This window comes from Lactuca serriola, chromosome 1, assembly GCF_051521515.1.
Source record: "Lactuca serriola cultivar US96UC23 chromosome 1, Lser_US96UC23_V15, whole genome shotgun sequence".
Lineage (NCBI taxonomy): Eukaryota > Viridiplantae > Streptophyta > Magnoliopsida > Asterales > Asteraceae > Lactuca > Lactuca serriola.
The window spans coordinates 154,462,968-154,479,644 of NC_136408.1; the positions used below are offsets into that span (position 1 = coordinate 154,462,968).

Below are 16,677 nucleotides of genomic sequence, written 5' to 3' on the forward strand. Positions count from 1 at the left end.
GAGCTTTATTAGTCATGCATTCAAACATAACCTAAAACATAATTCCCAACCTTTAACCGAAACGTTTACCATCGAGATGGCGAATGGTAAGAAAGAAAACACGAGCAAAGTGTTCGTAGGTTGTACCCTTACCCTGAACGACCATTCATTTCCTATCGATCTCATGCTGGTATCCATAAAGAGCTTTGATGTCATCATTGGCATGGATTGGTTGAGTCCCAATCATGTGGATATCCTTTGTTTCGAAAAATCCATCCGGCTCAACCTTCCTTCGGGTCAAACTCTCGTAATCTATGGCGATAAACTCGGTTCCAACCTTCGTATCACTTCCTGCATCAAAGCTCAGAAACTCCTGCGAAAGGAGTGTATTGCATTCTTGGCCCATGTAATCAACGAGAAACAGGAAGTTAAAGACCTTGCGAGCATCCCCGAAGTCTGTAACTTTCCTGATGTGTTTCCCGAAGAGCTTCCAGGAATCCCTCCCGAGCGTAAGGTCGAGTTCCGTATTGACCTAATTCCTGGAGCTACTCCCATATCGAAGTCTTCGTATCGCTTAGCTCCAGCAGAGATGCAGGAGTTATCCAGTCAACTCAATGAGTTGCTCAGTAAAGGATTCATTAGACCGAGTTCCTCACCCTAAGGAGCTCCGGTTCTATTTGTCAAGAAGAAAGATGGGTCCTTTCGGATGTATCGATTATCGCGAGCTGAACAAGTTGACTGTCAAAAATCGATATCCTCTTCCGCGAATAGATGACCTCTTCAATCAACTCCGGGGAGCCAGTTACTTCTCCAAGATAGACCTTCGGTCAGGGTACCATCAGCTACGAGTTCATGCAAGTGATGTGTCCAAAACAGCTTTCAGGACTCGATATGGACACTACGAGTTCGTAGTGATGCCCTTTGGTCTAACCAACGCACCGACGGTGTTCATGGACCTGATGAACCGGGTGTGTCGTCCTTATCTGGACAAGTTTGTCATTGTGTTTATTGATGACATACTATTTTATTCCCAAAGCGAAGAAGACCACAAACAACACTTGAGGCTAGTGTTGGAAACCCTGCGATCCGAGAAGTTGTACGCGAAATTTTCCAAATGCGACTTCTAGATTCGGAAGGTAACTTTCTTCGGTCATGTAGTAAGCGAGGAGGGTATTCATGTAGACCTTTCTAAGATAAAGGAGATAGAGAATTGGTCAGCACTGAAGACACCCACAGAAATCCGACAATTTTTGGGTCTCGCTGGCTATTATCAAAGATTCGTCCAGAACTTTTCTAGAATTGCCAAACCCTTAACCACTCTAACACAGAAAGGTGTACCCTTTTGTTGGAGTGATAAGCAAGAAACTGCATTCCAGACGCTGAAGAAAGCCTTGTGCAGCGCGCCTGTTCTGTCCCTACCCGAAGGGACAGAGGACTTCGTTGTCTACTGCGATGCGTCTAATCAAGGCTTAGGCTGTGTGCTTATGCAAAGGGAAAAGTAATTACCTATGCTTCTAGACAGTTGAAAGCACACGAGGTCAACTATACCACACACGACTTGGAGTTAGGAGCCGTAGTCTTCGCATTGAAGATTTGGAGACACTACCTCTACGGAACCAAGTGCACGATCTTCACCGACCACAAGAGCCTACAACACATCTTTGACCAGAAAGACTTAAACATGAGGCAAAGGCGATGGGTAGAACTACTCAGTGATTATGAGTGTGAAATCCGTTACCATCCCGGAAAGGCAAATGTGGTAGCAGATGCCCTTAGCCGAAAGGAGAGTGCAGGCCGTAAAGTGAAGAACCAGACGATGACCATCCATTCCAACCTACCCATGCAAATCCGAGAAGCCTAGTTAGAAGCCCTCAAACCCGAGAATGTGTCGACCAAAGCCTTGAGAGGAATGGAAAAGAAACTTGAGATCAGAGGTGACGGAGTCCATTGTTTTATGGATCGGATCTGGATTCCCAAGTTCGGAGGATTTAGAGAGATAGTTATGGAGGAAGCGCACTGAACCAGATACTCTGTTCACCCGGGCTCTGACAAGATGTACTTAGATCTCAGGAAACAATACTAGTGGCCAAACATGAAGGCTGAGATAGCTACATTTGTGCGCATGTGTCTGACTTGCGCCAAAGTTAAAGTTGAGCACCAGAAACCCTCGGGTCTGCTCCAGCAACCCGAGATACCCGAATTGAAAAGGGAGATGATTACCATGGATTTCATCACCAAACTACCCAATTGTCCGAGTGGGTATGATACCATTTGGGTAATTGTCGATCGTTTGACAAAGTTTGCTCACTTCATTCCGATCAAAGAATCATACAAGATGGAAAGACTCGCGCGGATTTACATCCAAGAGGTAGTCCGACTCCATAGTGTACCTGCATCCATTATCTCAGATCGAGATAGCAGGTTTACCTCCCGATTTTGGCAGTCTCTTCAAAAAGCTCTTGGAACCAAACTAGATATGAGCACGACGTATCATCCTCAGACCGATGGGCAAAGTGAGAGAACAATCCAAACCTTGGAGGACATGCTTAGAGCATGTGTCATTGACTTTGGAATGTCATGGGACACACATTTACCTTTGATCGAATTCTCGTACAACAATAGTTACCACACTAGCATTAGGGCTGCCCCGTTTGAAGCCCTATACGGTCGCAAGTGCAGATCCCCTCTGTGCTGGGCCGAGGTGGGGGATACACAATTAGCCAAGAGTCGAGTCCCGGACAGTGCTCTTACTGGTCCTGAAATCATCCGTGAAACCACCGAGAATATCATCCAAATCCGAGAACGACTGAAAGCTTCACTTGATCGCCAAAAGAGTTACGCTGATAACCGTCGGAAACCATTGGAATTCCAGGTTGGAGACCATGTCCTGTTGAAGGTCTCGCCCTGGAAAAGCACTATACGCTTTGGTAAGCGTGGGAAACTTAATCCGAGGTACAATGGACCTTTCGAGATCCTTGCCAGGATCGGTCCGGTAGCCTATAAACTTCGTTTACCTCATGAGCTCAGTAACATCCATCCCATCTTCCATGTTTCAAATCTCAAGAAGTGCCTATCTGATGAAACCCTAGTGATTCCTTTAGACGAGATCGAGATCGATGAAAACCTCAACTTCGTGGAGGAACCGATTAAAATCATGGATCGAGAAGTCAAGCGTACGAAACAAAGTCGCATCCCGTTAGTGAAGGTTCGCTGGAATGCCAAGCGGGGACCGGAGTTCACTTGGGAGCGGGAAGACTCGATGAGACAGAAGTATCCGCAACTCTTTCCAGATCCATGATTTGTATTTTGTCTTGTATCTTTTCTTGAATTTCGGGACGAAATTCCCTCTAAGGAGGGGATAATGTAACAACCCAAAATTTCATATCACCTCTTGTAACTCAAATTCTAATCCAATTCGATCAACTAAACGCCGTTTCCAAATCCATTTCCAATTTCGCCATTTAATTAAGTCATTAACTTGTATTGATCTAAAATGACTTAATGGGTGTCTTAATGCCATTTGAAATCATTCTAACACCCCATAATAGTCATCGGAATAATTCAAGAATCGACCATATCGGGTTACGACAACTTGGTCGGGTGCGACCAAAAGCCCCGCCTAACACCGATATCGGGTAGAATTCCGTCGTGTCCAATTCCCGAACACTATTTAAAGGACTCAAAGCTTCCATTTGAAGCTTTTGGGCATCTTTCCTTAATCACTCTCCAACCTCTCTCCTCATCCATAATCAAAGGTCCAAAACCAAAGATTTAAGGCTCCAAATCAAAGAGGTAACATCTCTAACTTGTTATCTAACCTCTTTAGCCTTCAAATTGATGTTTAAATTGAGACTTAGGTCCTGGAACATGTGTTTATGGCCAAGGATCAAGCTTGGGCCGTAAACACTTGAAAATGGGGGTTTTAAGCCAATTAACCCTTCCAAATCATTTTTGGGACTTAGATACGACCTGGAGAATTACAAATCGGGACTTGAAACATTTAAAATATGAATTTTGGGGGACAAGAGGGAGTTTATGGCCAAGGCATGTGCTTGGGCCGTAAACTCCTCAAACATGGGGAGTAAACACCTTTATACATGTTAGAATGCCTTGAAACTTAACCAATAGCCTTGGAATAAATCATAGAACCATCTAAAATTAGTGTGGAGGCCTTAAACATAACAAAACCCCACATTTAGGAGTTTACAGCCATAGCACATACTCTTAGGCCGTAAACTCATAAAAGTGTGTCATTTGATGCCTTTAAACCATCCCAAAGCTTGGGAAATTAACTAGAATCACATGTGATTGCTCTAAGTGCCTCAAATCAATTTTCTCTTGACCATAGGAGAGTTTACGGCCGTAAACTTCAATTTTACAGCCGTGAACTCCCTTTTAAATGGTATAAATCCAAACAAATTAATCCAAGGCATTTTAGAAGTTCATTGCAACATTCCTTTGTCCATTTAAGCCATTTTAGCACCCAAAACAACCCAAACATGAGTTCACTGCCATGAACTCATGTGTGTGGGTGATATATGGCCATAAACTCCCTAATATGTTTACTCTTGGGGAGTAAACTCAAATCCCAAGTCCATAGTGTCATTACACGTCCGAAGATGTCACCCGGGTCACTCCAAACGCTCGTTTTGAGGTGTTTAAGCTCGTTGGAGTGTAATGTTCCATATGATTAGTGATTGTAAATCTAATTAGTTATATATGGACATTATTACATTTTACATAGGGACATCACAAGTACTCAAGCCTCGAACCAACGTCTAGTGTCCGAAACCATCGCATTTCCGAGTCTGGTGAGTTCATACCCCTACCCTTTTTCACTGTTTTTCACTGTTTTCAGGGGGGGAACACAAGAAAAGTACAAGGGTTTCTTGTACTCAAAAAATTCTTTTCGTGTGTGTATTTCACATTTTATATGCTTTTAATACTGATTTATACGACAGATAACCATTTGAACATGCATATGACGTAAGCGTTTATTTGTGAAATGAGTTTTATAAACTGTTATGTTTTATATATTTCACAAATGGTTTTCCATATTTTATCAGTTAAAAGCATGATATTAGAACATATGAACAATATAATTTGTACACTGTTTGTCCTCGGTAACACTCCACAGAGATACGCAAGTGGAGGACTATTATATTATTACTAGTAAATTTGTTATTCCTGTATGATTGGAGACACGTCCTCGGCGAACACTCCACAGAGATACGCGAGTGGAGGACTACACCCGTAACCAGAATCTCTGGGATTTAGAGAGCGTGACGTGAGTGTATAGATCTATATGGGGCTGACTATCCCACACCTGGCTGCTAGCTACAGCTGAACCGAAATGGTTCAAGGGTGACGAAAGTCATAAGGTTGTGGACTACTTATTGCCACAGGTTCAGTCTATAGTATGGTTATGGAACTCACAATTAGGATAACAGAGATATACTTATAGTAATAATGAACAGCTTTATATACTTCACAAGATATTCATGTCTCGGAATACATCTTTTACATTGATAACCAACATTCAGGAAAGTATGGGACTTTCCTGGGAAACCTTGTACATAACCAGGTCTAACCAGAATACATCTTTTACAAAAAGGTAACCAACATTCAGGAAAGCATGGGGCTTTCCTGGGGAAAACAATTACATAACTAGATAAGTGTAACAAACTGGATAACCTTACATCTTTGACAAATGGTAACATACAATCAGGATGGTATGGGACTTTCCTGGGGATCCATTGGTACATAACCAGAATAGTATAACAAAACAGATAACTTAAATGTACATTTTCACAATGGTAAACATGTTTTCAGTGTACAACTTTACTTTCCATAATGTGAAACAACAACCAACCTTTTTAAGAAAATGTGAGATTTTCTTGGCGTGTGTTACATTTTCAGAAACAGTAAGGAAACATGAACATTTTCACAAAATAAAAACCACTTATTAACTCACCAGTGTTATGCTGATTTTCAAACCGCTTGTGTTCTCAAGTCAATGTTAGAACAGGTACTGAAGATCCTTTTGCCCGAAGTCGGAGTGCTCAGAAGACTTGTATCATTTTGTTCATATATATATACTATGTATCAGAACTGTACAACTTTACTTTTGAAACAATTGTAAAACTTTTTATATGTAATGTAATGATTGTTCTACTTTACTTACTATGTACATTGGATTTGATACTCAACGTGGAGTCAACCCCGGAAATGTTTCCGCCTACGGTTTTCGGGGTGTGACAGATTTGTGACTTGATATTATGGTTTTATGTATTGACATGATTTTGGGCAATGTTTGATGAGCCATTTTATGTAGTAACTTAATCAAAAGAAATTTTTGGCCTTGAATTTTGGGATGTTACAGCTGCTCTCTCTCTCCTCTACCTCTAACATTTCTCCGTCGAGGTCGTGGTTGGTCTTGGTACTCCACATCATCATCCCTTAGGATACTCCAATATGACCCCTCATTAGTTACCACACGCATGGACTCTAAGTATCCTATAGTGAGATCATCCCCAAGTTTGCGTATCAAAGTCCAGGTCAAACATGGGATAAGCAGACCATAGGATCTCACAAGGCGTGTAAAAAAATGACCCCCATTAATGGGGCTACCAGCTCGAGAAATTGCATCCTTGCTGCCCAAATAGTTAGCCAGATGGTACGGGATGTTGCAGAAAACTCATAGTGTAGCAATGGTCCACAGAAAAAAAAAATAGGTTAAGGCTAGTAACCTTATCCCCATGTCACTTGTGATTGATGGAAAAACCGATCAAGCGATGGAGAAAAAGGTAAATTGGGGAGCAAATCTGACTCTATTGTGATACCCTAGAATGAAATATCCCATTGGCAATTATCAACCAAAACTTATGTCCCAATGCGCCCGGTAAATACTCTTGTGCTGCCGTTCTCAAAAGAAGCTCAAAAGCAAGTATTTGAGTTTCCTACTGCTCAAAAATTCCCATTCTCCAGGCAAACTCGATCAGGTTACATTCCTTATACTGTGACAACCCTATATTTTCCAAAAGCGATGTAACACTCAAAACTCAAATACAACGAAAACTATTTGGAATCAATGAAATTAACCTCAAAAATAAAGTGTTCAAATATCTAAATTGGGATGCATCAAATGTTAGATATCGTGCCAAGGTTTCCAAAAACATAAAGAACATTCGAAACCGGATTATATTGAAGAAATTATAACCACTCGAATATTTACGGCACACCGTTAAAACATTATTTAACGTAAAAACTGAAATTACAATAAAATGCATTTTAGCCCAAATGTTGTAGAGTTCGTCAAACTGTAAACGTACATAAAAAGATCGCCCAAATTGGACCTCGTATAAAGAAGTTACGAATTTTCTAATTTTCGTAACAGTAGTAGAGGGCTAAAAACTCGAATTGAAGATCGGGCGTTATTTAGCTATCGCAACCTAAACGAAAGTTGAAGGTCTCCACAATAGGAGTAAAATGATAAAAAGATAAACGAAAACCAACGTCGAATAAAGAAGCTATGAATTTTTAATAGACTTTAGCAGTCCCGGCCTATTAAAAACATATCATTAAAAATAAATTCAAAACTAGCCGACATAGTCTAAATGAAAGTTGTAGAGCATAATCTCACCTACGCGTGGATATAAAGAATACGAAAAATGGAGCCCGTACGCGAAAGTTACGGAATTTAGAAGACGGAAGCCAGGATTACGCCCAGCGTAATGTAGGAGTACGGCCAACATACTCAGGTGCAGGGTCAAGTCCCATCGGCTGCAGCTCTACGCCTAGCTAGACTCGAGTCATAAGCCATGACGTAAAGTTACGCCCAGCGTAACCGAAGTACGCCCAGCATAACGCGTACGCCCAGTGTACTCCGGTGGTACGCCCAATGTACTCGCCTTTCCAGCACTATAAATAGAAGGCATGAGCTACGGGTTTTCGCACACCTTCTCAAACTCCCACTTACTCCCACATACTTACAAGCACCAGAAGCTGTCCCGACGCCCTCGGTATCCGCACCCGAGCCCCCGACGAAGATTCTACGCTACCGAGATCCCCAAAGAGCTCGAAGACGCAGCTATCCGTGGTTGAAGTTCTGCTCGACTCTAGCCCCACTCTCCTCAAACCAAACAAGTGAGTTCATGCCCCTACCTTTCAAGTCTTTTCATGTTTTAGGAGGGAAATACAAGTACAATACAAGTAAAAGTATCGTTTTGTAAACATAAATGTTACATCTATCATATTAATTATCGATACCAACATCTTACTTTACATATAAAGGGCTAGTATATCATCAAGTTATTTTCACCAAATGGAACATACTTTCTGAAAAACTATAATGGGTATAGTTAGGAAGTTATTCATACACTCTTTCGTATACATCTTGAAAAACGAAATGCTTTCAACAAAAAACGAAGTAAAGTCTTTCTTATTGTAAATCTATTTATACTAAGTGATGTATGCATTTCAAGTCTTGTATTATATACCATAACCTCTTAGAGGGAGAGCGTGATACTTGTGTATATATCTATACGGGATTGACAACCCCGCACCTAAACTGTTATCTACAGTTAGACCGGGAGGTCTGGGGTGTCAAATGTCATAATACTACAATACCTGAAGAATGTTGTTACAGACAGTCTGTGTCAATAGTATGGTTATAAGACTCATAGGAAAGGATAAAAACAAGTTTGAATTACGAGATTCATATATGCATTCAGTTTCTACATTATTTTGAGCACAAAGTTTATCTTTATCATTCAAGTACAAAAAATACTAACGCACTCCAACTTTGGGAACTTTTCATACTATTTATAGAAAATACTGGATTTTCTGAAAAGTTCGTTCATCGATTTTCTACCAAAAGTACACACTTTTTAATACAAAACACTTATGGACTCACCAACTTAATTGTTGACACTTTTTCGATACCACTTGTATTTCTCAGGGAATCAGTAATACAAGTAACCACCAGCTTTGGAAGAAGGAACGCTAAGGACGTTTATTATTAAACATTTACATCATCATATTGTAATATTCTTTCTGAAAATATGTATAACGCAACAATATACGTTTTTATCATATATATGATGGTTGTGTTACTTTCTTTATAATATTCAATTGTTGTGATACTATGTGAAGTCATCCACCCCCGAATGTTTCTGGCATTCTGGTTTGGGGGTGTTACATATACTGGCACCCAAGATGGAATACGAGTGCCCTAGGATAAATGGGATCAACTGTTTCAGCTTCAAAATAAATAGAAGCGAAAAATTCCACACAAAGTTCCTGATACACAGGCTTACTGATTGCAAACAAGTTTCTCCACCCATTACAAGTGAAAGAAAAGTTATCCACAGAAAAAATGTTGTGTTAAAAATGGACCCATCCTCTCTATCAATCCAACCTCCTCAAATCTAGCCCAATAAATTCTTGGAGAAATTGCAATCTCCCTGTTGTGCAGCCATCCTAATTTGTTTGTAAAGTTGGTTAAAACTTGAGTTGGCATGCCAACGGGAAGGCGGTATAACATGTGGCGGGCTGACATATGCCCTTGAAATTGTTCATTGGATCCCCTTGAAGCCATTCCCTGAAAAACAAATAAACCAAGAAAAACAAAACAAAAACTACACAAGTTAAACAGTTAACAACAAATAGAAACCAAAGTGCCCAGGTCTCACGTCATGAGCACTAAGGCTCACATCATTAGTTCGTCACGAACAACGCAAATCGTCAAGTCAATTCATAAATAGGGACAATTACTATATTGGGGTTTCATTCCAATGGGATTCTGAGTAAATTCAACTCACATGCAATCAAGATTTTGAGGGTATTTTGATCTTATTAACTACAAACCATAACCCCTAAACTAACCAAACAAGTCAAAATTAAACATTAAAAGTTGGCTTAGTGTACCTTTTCTTGATGTTAACATGAGCAAAAGAGTGGAATATTGAAAATTTTATATGAAAACGAACTTGAGTTGGGGACCAAGAGTTGCCGACGAGGATGGAATAAGAATTGGTAGGTCAAAAGTCAATCTCATTTCTTTATTAAGTGGTCCTGCGTCTGGCGTCTCACGTCGTGAGCAATAACGCTCATGTCGTGAGTAATGTTTGGCTCAATTATTTGGGTTGTTTAATGGAAATGGGCTACTAAAATAATTATAAATAGGCCTAGAAGATTTATGGATAAATGTATGTCAGTCTAGACTCACATCGTGAGCCATACGTGCTCACGACATGAGGTCGCTATTCTTTGAAAAAAAAATCAGTTGACAACACTTAATTATTAGACCATTAAATGTTAGGGACCCCCACACTCGATTTTTCCATTCAGAGGATTTTTAGATGAAGTAATCAAAATTGGCTAAAAACAAAAAAAAATGGAAACACTAAAAAGAAAAGAAAATGCAAACCAAACTCAGGTTGCCTCCCGAAAACCACTTCTTTTTGAAGGAGTCGTGAGCTGGACTCCGTGCTTCCTACGTTGAGCTGTTAGTGGAGTCCACCACCTACACCTTTTGTTCTTTCCATCGCCTCTTGTACACTTGAACTCGTCTAATGTACGCCTTCTTTAAATTCTCTTTTTAAGTTTTTACTTCATTTACATCGAGCTTGCGTTTGAACCCTTTAGTCTTTAATTTTTCATTATTCTTATTAAGCTCCATAGGAATATTTTCTTCCTTCACCACTGGAATCGTCTCCTTGGCAGTAGCCTCGTCTTCATCACTTGACAAATCATCACTTTCCTCACTCATCAAAGTTGTTGGCTTGTGTAGGTAATGACTTCAACGAAGAACGGGACGGATGCTCTAGGTTTGGTGTGTTTGACTTGATGAATTGTGTTGATTTCTTCCTCCATGATCTTTTCTAATTCTTCATGTTCACTATCTTTATCAATAGTAAACACCTCTCCTTGAACATCATCTCCTTGAAACCCATCTTGTACTCCAAAATCTTCCTTATCATCACCAACCCTCAATGTAAGCTTGTATTCACGAACATCAACTAAAGCGCTAGCAGTATTTAGCAAAGGGCGACCAAGAATGATTGGGACATTTACATCCTCCTTCATATCCACAATCACAAAGTCAACTGGGAAAACAAATTTCCCAATTTTAACAAGGATGTCTTCTATGATTCCCCTTGGGTGCTTCACCGAGCGATTGTCTATGTGAATGGTCATCTTTGTAGCCTTCATTTTCTGAATATTCAACTTTTGATAGAATGAATATGGCATCAAATTTATGCTACCCCGGAATCGGCTAAAGAATAAGTCTTCAAATTGTTACCAAACTCAGATGCAAGAGTGAGACGTCCAGGATCTCCCATTTTCTTAGGTATCTCTCCTAATAAAGCTTTTGAGCTTTGTTCAATAAGAATGAACTTTAAATTTTTCTTCAACTACTGACGAGTGTCTACAAGATCTTGTAGGAACTTTGTGTATTCTGGAACATTTGAAAGTGAATCAATAAAAGGGGTATAATAGGAATACCCTTTATTTGCTGAATAACCTCCAGATGTTACCTTTACAGTTCACTGATATGTGCTCGAGATGGAAACGTCAAAGGCGGTCGGTAAGCCGGAACGGATTCTGAATTTTTCTGTTCAAACCGAGCCCACGTCGTGAGCATGGCGGGCTCACAACGTGAGTGTAGTGTTTTGTCAACAATTTTGTTTTCGAGCTTCGACTTCATTGGCTTCGCCCCGGATGGCTTTGGCTCCTACTCTAGTGCTTCTAAGAACTCAGAGATGGCCTCTTCTTCAGTATCAATCATCATAACATGTGATTGAGCATTCTTCTCGGGAAATTGTGAGGATAATTTGTTGCTCACCAACGTAGTGAGTTGACCAACTTTGACTTCTACATTATGGATTGATGCTTGATGATTTCTTAATGAGGCTTGCTGGTCAATCATCATTTTGTGTTGTTCTTTCATCATGTTCATGTGTTCCTTTAGCAGTGCATCAGTATCATCATGCCTTTTCTCGGATGCCACCATAAATCGGGTCAAAATATTTTCCAAGTCTACTTTGTTCTCGGCTGGTGGTTCCTCTTTTAGGTAGATGTCTTGGCCTGTCTTCTTATATTTCTATTCCTTTTGTTTCTTATACTCATCGTATGGCAGCCACTCATTCTTTGGTTTCCTTTAGTCTTCATCATGCTTATCCCCACTCGACTAGCAAACTTGATCCTTTTTGTTCCCATATTCATCCAAATGTCAATCCTTAGTCAAGTGTGGTCCACTGCATCTCTCACATCCAACCCTTATTGCATGAATTGATTGGTCCATACGGGTCAATCTCTGATCCGTAGTATTGAGCATCACCATCATAGTAGCCATCTCTTCATAATGTGTACCCCCAATGCCTTTTGCTCCATCTTGTCTTGGGTGGTGGTACTCACGATGTGACAACCCGATATTTAGAGACAATGTAATGTAAAACCAGTTAAATTTAGGTCAAAATATAACTTTCCTAAAATCTTATTTGGGTTAAATAAATTAGTAGGAATCGTAACAAGGTTTTCATACACATAAGGAACACTAAAATCCGAGTTATAACGAAGAAGTTATAACCATTCTAAAATTCCTGACAAAACTGACAACACCGATTAAACGAAAAACGCAAAGTTTCAATACAATAGCTTTTAGCCTTAAGTATCTTAATGAAAGTTCTAGATAACAGTAAACCGTAAACATACATAAAAAGAACGTCCAAATTTGACTTCATGTGAGGAAATTATGATTTTTCCAAGATCCGGATATAGCAGTAGACAGCTAAAAACTCGAAAGAGAGATTGAGAGACTTTTCGCCAAAACAACCTAAATCAGAATCGAAGGTCTCAACAATAGTAGTGCAACGATGAAAAGTCTGACGAAAACGGACATCGGATGAGGAAGTTATGGATTTTTAACGGAATTTTCGTGTCCCGGCCCGTTAAAAATATATAATTAAAAATAAATTCAGAATTTGGTGATGAAGTCTAAACAAGATTTGTAGATCATATTTTCAGCTATGCATGCATATAAACAACGTTGAAAACAGAGCTCGTACACGAAAGTTACGGATTTTACAAGTTCGAGGCCCGAAATCCGAGGCTGTCAGGCTTGCCACGACGTGGTACAGTTTTGCCGCGACCCGACAAGTGACTGAGGGCGTCCAATGAATGGAAGAGGATAAGTTTGACTCCCCACGACGTGGCCATCCCTTGACACGACGTGGCACACCAGAAATACCCCTATAAATAGATTTCAAGGGCTCCGGGTTTCATTGCTCAGTTCCCTTCTTTCTCGCACCGAAACTCTGCGTTTAAGCCCCCGAGACCCTCCCAAAGCCCCGATTTTCACCTTCAAGTCCCGAAGGAAGGTTTTGTGTTCCCAAGATTCCCGAAATTCCCGAGAATCCCGAGATTTTCCTACGTTTTCAACTCTTCCTGTCGAAGTTCTGCTCGATTCCTCTCTCGAATACTTCAAATCAAACACTTCAATCAAGTGAGTTCATACCCCTATAAAATACACGTTCAAATGCTTTATAAATACCTTTTATTCACTTTTAAGGGGAGGAATACAAGTAAACACACGGTTATCCCCGTGTGAAAGACATAAATCTTTGTTATACTTTTTGGTTATGAAATCAATTACATGTGATTTGTAACTAACATACAATTGGACTTACTACACTTTTAGCCGTTTCACCAAACAGAGTATTTCAAATAGCTTTCTCAAACGTTTTTTCATGTTAAAACACTTTTAGAAATTGTCTTACAAACCATATGTTTCCTTTTTGAATCTGTTATAGTTGTGCTTCAAACAAAGGTTTTCTTACACTTAAACTGTCTTGTCAACTGTTTTCGAATCGTTTTATAAACTGACATCAAGTCATAAATTCTTATTTATTAAAATTTTCAAAGGTTTTACAAAACTTCTTTTATACTTATTGTTAAATGATTGCTATATATGTATAGTTAAATAAGAAAGGTTTAAAAGACTTAGAACGGCTAGCTCGCCTTATTTATTTTTCTGTTTTCGTTTGGATGTGGCCTTAGGGTATCAGTTATTAGTACGAATGTCGTCTAAATATTAGTTATATAGATCATGTATAGCTATATAGACATAAAAGTTCCATCAGTTAGTTCACTTCCGACACTCTTGGGTAGCAAGGGTGTATAAACCTACTTGGACACTCATCAATTACATTCCAGTAAACTATTATAGGAATAGTTTAGGGGATACAAAACATTAGTCCTATTACAAGGAATCACGCAAGAGTCAGTTCATTCAGGAGTCTATACCAACATTTTATTTACAAGTATGCATTCTTCATAATAAGGATAATCTTTTCATACAAAAGATATTTCATTATATTACTTGTGAACTTGGTGTTAGCAAACATGTGAGTCAATAGCTTTGTTAGTACCAAAAGGAAAGTCCCCATCTGTAACCAGATTCTCCTGGTGGGAGAGCGAATTTGTGTATAGATCTATACGGGTTTGACGAACCCGCACCTAAACTGTAAGCTCCAGTTAGGCCGGCAGGTTTGGGGTGACAAATGTCGACATTAGTACTACGTCTAGTATGGTTATGAGAAACTTACCAACAGCGGAAACAACAACTCTTGTACATAGTAATATACATTTAACTCAATCATGCTCAGGGGGTAATAACTATACCATGGGATATTATTAGCATGTTCACAATTCGGGATAAACACCATTTTAACCAGTTTTACTTAAACAAAAGAATCACAGGGAGTATTAAAAACATATTCGATATAGATAAACTATTTACCTTATTACCTTTATATTGTGACTCATACACACAAACGACGAGGTAGACTATAACTTTTATAATAATAGTTAAACATGGGAAAAACCGTCACATTTATAGTGATGTGTACTTTCTAAACGGTCAGGTCTTGGTAGAAGACTACTTTCAAACATTTAGGTCTTCGTAGAAGACTACTTTTTAAATGGTCAAGTCTTGGTAGAAGACTACTTTCAAACATTTAGGTCATGGTAGAAGACTACTTTCTAAACGGTCAGGTCTTGGTAGAACACTAGTTTCAAAACATTTAGGTCTTGGTAGAAGACTACTTTCTAAACGGTCAGGTCTTGGTAGAAGACTACTTTCAAAACGGTCAGGTCTTGGTAGAAGACTACTTTTTATACTAGTAGGAAATATGGGATTTTCTAGGAGTTTTCAAGACATATACAAACAATTACATTGAAAATTTTCAAACGTTATCATCCAACTTATACGAACAATGACATTAAATACTTATGAATTCACTAGCTTTATTGCTGACACTCGCTTTCAAAATAACTTGTATTCTCAGGTCACCAGTAGACAGGTACGATGACCAGGTTTTGCCAAGATGAAGCAGTCAAGACTCATGTTTTATTTTGAGTATTCATTATGTTGTTTTATACTATGAAAGATAACACTTGTAAACAAAATTATTCTATTAATGAAATGGATGATGTTGCTGCTTGTTTACTACTTTACATTGTTGTGATACATACATGACGTCCGCCACTCCAAAACGTTTCCGCCATTCTCGGTTTTGGGGTGTGACACACGAGAGTGTTTTGCGAAATATTCAACTAACTCCTTGACTTCCCTTGTATTTTTCTTTGTTAGTGGCCCTTGAGAATCAAGGAGTTGCCTTGTCATAACATTGACCTCATCATAGAAAATAGACATTTGTTGTTGAACATTAAGATCATGTTGAGGATAATTCCTTAACAATCCTTTGTAACACTCTCATGCCTCGTATAGTGACTCCCCTGGTTGTTGCTCAAAGTTGGCCATTGCCTTCTTGAGTTTAGCTATCTTTGATGGTAGGCAAAATTGGTCCATAAATTGTTTGCACATTTGAGCCCAAGTAATGATTGTACCGGGTGAAAGTGCTTTTAATCAATCCTTAGCAGCTCCCTTAAAAGTAACGGAAAGCATCCTTAGCAAGATGGTATCTATATTAACATTCGGGACATTGAAATAATCTGCAATGTCATTGACCTCATCTAGATGCTTAAAAGCATCCTCATGATCTTTTCCATAAAATGGAACATCCTTAAGTGCATTAAGGATGTGTCTGTCACTCCCCGAAACCGAAGGTAGAAACGTTCCCGGGCGGAGGTGACTTCATGTTAAGTATCACAACCATTGTACATAGTAAGTGAAGTAAACACAAAACATTACATTACATAGATTCATTACATTTGTTTGAAAGTAAAGTAATACAAGTTTTGCAGATACATAAGTTTAAACAAAAGTAAGATGTGACTTCCATACGCTTCGTCTTCTGCAAAACAACGCGGGATACCTGTCTAAGGAGAACCTGAGAATACAAGCAGTTTAAAAATCACCATAAAGCTGGTGAGTTCATAAGCGGTTTTGTTTTATGAAAATGAACAAGTTTCCTTTCGCTTTTCTGAAAAAGTTACGAATCAAAGAAAATCCCATATTTTCTTATATGTAAAGTTTAGTTATCCATTAGTTACACGGTCTAGTTAAGAATAGTTCAGTTGTCCCAGGAAAACTCATATTTTGCTTAAAATTTTGTGGTTGGTTATCGAATCTGAATGTTATGTACAACTGTCTACTCTACTTAATGTGTGTGCGTGAAGTTTCCAGAAAGTCGGTTATTCTTGAAAAATTACATTAGTTTTAACACGTATATA

At 39.1% G+C, this 16,677-nt stretch overlaps 1 non-coding gene and 1 pseudogene across 2 annotated transcripts in view; one reads left to right on the top strand and one right to left on the bottom strand.

The window, feature by feature from the left end:
- Window positions 1-10,750, bottom strand: part of LOC145063059 (zinc finger CCCH domain-containing protein 64-like) — a 79,194-nt pseudogene extending 68,444 nt beyond the window's left edge. The window contains exons 1-2 of the transcript XR_013687826.1: window positions 10,592-10,750; window positions 9,488-9,580 (exon numbers count right to left, since the gene is read on the bottom strand). The product of XR_013687826.1 is annotated as a zinc finger CCCH domain-containing protein 64-like (transcript). The remainder of the gene's footprint in view (window positions 1-9,487; window positions 9,581-10,591) is intronic.
- Window positions 10,751-15,713: 4,963 nt separating this feature from the next.
- On the top strand, window positions 15,714-15,820 carry LOC145080732 (small nucleolar RNA R71). The gene has a single exon (XR_013695320.1). It is a non-coding gene; the product is annotated as a small nucleolar RNA R71 (small nucleolar RNA).
- The last annotated feature ends 857 nt before the right edge of the window (window positions 15,821-16,677 follow it).